This window comes from Cebus imitator, unplaced genomic scaffold (genome assembly GCF_001604975.1).
Source record: "Cebus imitator isolate Cc_AM_T3 unplaced genomic scaffold, Cebus_imitator-1.0 Scaffold121, whole genome shotgun sequence".
NCBI lineage: Eukaryota > Metazoa > Chordata > Mammalia > Primates > Cebidae > Cebus > Cebus imitator.
The window spans coordinates 2,292,679-2,295,774 of record NW_016107436.1 but is presented as its reverse complement, the minus strand read 5'-3'; the positions used below and the strand labels follow the sequence as shown (position 1 = coordinate 2,295,774).

The 3,096-nt window shown below is 42.9% G+C and overlaps 1 protein-coding gene across 3 annotated transcripts in view; it reads right to left on the bottom strand.

Annotated features, from left to right (window-relative positions):
- Positions 1–3,096, bottom strand: part of INTS2 (integrator complex subunit 2) — a 65,478-nt gene that overhangs the window by 20,493 nt on the left and 41,889 nt on the right. The gene's annotated exons all lie outside the window — the stretch shown is intronic.

Below are 3,096 nucleotides of genomic sequence, written 5' to 3'. Positions count from 1 at the left end.
GAGTTTCACTCTTGTTACCCAGGCTGGAGTGCAATGGCGCGATCTTGGCTCACCGCAACCTTCGCCTCCTGGGTTCAGGCAATTCTCCTGCCTCAACCTCCTGAGTAGCTGGGATTACAGGCACGCGCCACCATGCCCAACTAATTGTTTGTATTTTTAGTAGAGACGGGGTTTCACCATGTTGACCAGGATGGTCTCGATCTCTTAACCTCGTGATCCACCCGCCTCGGCCTCCCAAAGTGCTGGGATTACAGGCGTGAGCCACCGTGCCCAGCCAGTTCCTTTTTTTTGAAACGGAGTCTCACTCTATCACCCAGGCTAGAGTGCAGTGGCGTGCTCTCGGCTCACTGTAACCTCCACCTCCCAGGTTCAAGTGATTTTCTTGCCTCAGCCTCCTGAGTAGCTGGGATTATAGGCTCCCACCACCACACCAGGCTAATTTTTATATTTTTAGTAGAGATGGTGTTTCACCATGTTGGCCATGCTGGTCTTGAACTCCTGACCTCAGGGGATCTGCCCACCTCAGCTTCCCAAAGTGCTGGGATTACAGGCATGAGGCATCAGCCAATTTTATCATATTATATACAATAGTGTGGTAACTGACTCTTTTTTCCTCCTGAGTCACTTTGTCGCACAGGCTGGAGTGCAGTGGCTCAATCTTGACTCACTGCAACCTCCACCTCCTAGATTCAAGCAATTCTTGTGCCTCAGCCTCCCAAGTAGCTGGAACTACAGGCGCCCACCACGACACGTGGCTAAGGTTTGTATTTTTAGTAGAGATGGGGTTTTGCCATGTTGGCCAGGCTGGTCTCCAACTCCTGACCTCAAGTGATCCACCAGCCTCAGCCTCTCAAACTGCTGGGATTACAGGAGTGAGCCACCATGCCCAACCTAATTCTTTTTAAATTAAGTTAGGCAATATGAATTGGACTTCCTTCTCTCATAACTCCTACCTTCAACCAGCCATGTCTACCCTTTTTTTCCCTTCTAAGTCCATTTTAATTTCTGTACTTTTGCTGCTATCCTAATTCAGTGCCTACTCACCCTTTGTTTAAATATCTTCTATGGCCCACTTTCCCTGCCTCCAATTTAATATATCCTTCACCCAATGGCCATAGTCTTCTTATTTAAATACATACTTGGCCACCTTAGTGAATACTCAGATCACACAGAGTAAATGTCCTTGCCAGTCAACACTATCTTTCTCTGTCTCATCTCTACCATATTCTGTATGTCTGGCACCCGAATCTCATTTCAAGGTACTTTCCTTTATACCACAAGAATATATGAGAATCTCAATCAGGGTGTTTGTAGTTTGAAAAAGGATATACAATGTTCACTCTTTTATAAACAACAAACAGTAAAGCTCAATCATTTTTCATTTAAGGACAAAAAGTATGAAAGTGTAAGTGTTAGAATAAAGGTTAAGAATCACTGTCTATATAGACCACATATATATCATATACTTTTTTTTTTTTTTTTTTGAGACAGAGTTTTGTTCCTGTTACCCAGGCTAGAGTACAATGGTGCAATGTCAGCTCACTGCAACCTCCACCTCCTGGGTTCAAGCAATTCTCCTACCTCAGCCTCCTGGGTAGCCAGGATTACAGGCATGCGCCACCACCCCCTCCCTGCCGGCTAAATTTTGTATATTTAGTAGAGACGAGGTTTCACCATGTTGGTCAGGCTGGTCTTGAACTCCTGACCTCAGGTGATCTGCAGCCTCCCAAAGTGCTGGGATTACAGGTGTGAGCCACCACACCCAGCCTATATTCTTGTTTAGATATAATCTCCTTTTCAATAAATTGGCATAGTTTTTAATACGAATCTTTTATGAATTAAGAAAGCATCAAAAGGGAGTTAAAACAATAGTTACAGATTCCAGAAATAGTCAAATCCTGGTTCCAACACTTACTATAATACTTAATACTAACTTTGGGAAGTTACTTAACTTCCTTGTGCTTCAGTTGTTCTCCCTTGTCAAATAAACGTAACCACCACCTATCTTACAGAACTGTTATGAGGGTTTATATGAGTTAACTATAAGACTAAACTAAAGCAGGGCATGGTGCTCACGCCTGTAATCCCAGCACTTTGGGAGGTCGGGGAGGCAGACAGGGGTGAGGGAGGGACACAGAGGACTTGAGGTCAGGAGTTCTAGACCAGCCTAACCAACATGGTGAAATCCTATCTCTACTGAAAACACAAAATTTAGCCAGCGTGGTGGCAGGCACCTGTAATTCCAGATACTCAGGAGTCTGAGGCAGGAGAATCACTTGAACTTGGAGGTGGAGGTTGCAGTGAGCTGAGATCGAATTCCAGCCTGGGCAACAGTGAAAGACTGTCTCAAGAAAAAAAAAAAAAGAGCAAACTATATGTGTCCAATTAAAAAGCAGCAAAATTATTTCATGTTTCTAGATAGGAAGACTTAATACTCAAAGATGTAAATTCTCTCTAAAATAATCTGTAAATTTAACATAGTTCTTCTCAAAATCCCAATATAATTTTCATTTGTGAAATTTAACAAAATTATTATAAAGTTCTCAGAAAAGATTAAATATATAAGAATAGACAGAAATTCCAAACAAGAACTGATAAGGTCAAAGGCACAGAAAATGTCAAACATAAAAAAGAAAACCTGGGCCAGGTGCAGTGGCTCACACCTATAGTCCCAGCACTTTGGGAGTCTGAGGCGGGTGGATCACCTGAGATCAGGAGTTCGAGACCACCCTGCCAACATGGTGAAACCTGGTCTCTACTAAAAATACAAAAATTAGCCAGGTATGGTGGCACATGCCTGAGGTGGAGGCAGGAGAATCACTTGAACCCGGACACAGAGGTTGCAGCTGAGATCACGCCACTGCACTCCAGCCTGGGCTACACTCTGTTTCAAAAGAAAAAAAAAGAAAAAAGAAAGTCCAGAAACAGATATAGGTTTGTAATAACACTTTGACATACATAAAAGCAGTCCTCTAAAGTCATAGGAAAATGACAGGTACATAATGTTAATAACCAATTATGAAAAAATAAAATTAAACCTATAATCCCAGCACTTTGGAAAGCCGAGGTGGGCAGATCACGAGGTCAGGAGTTCGA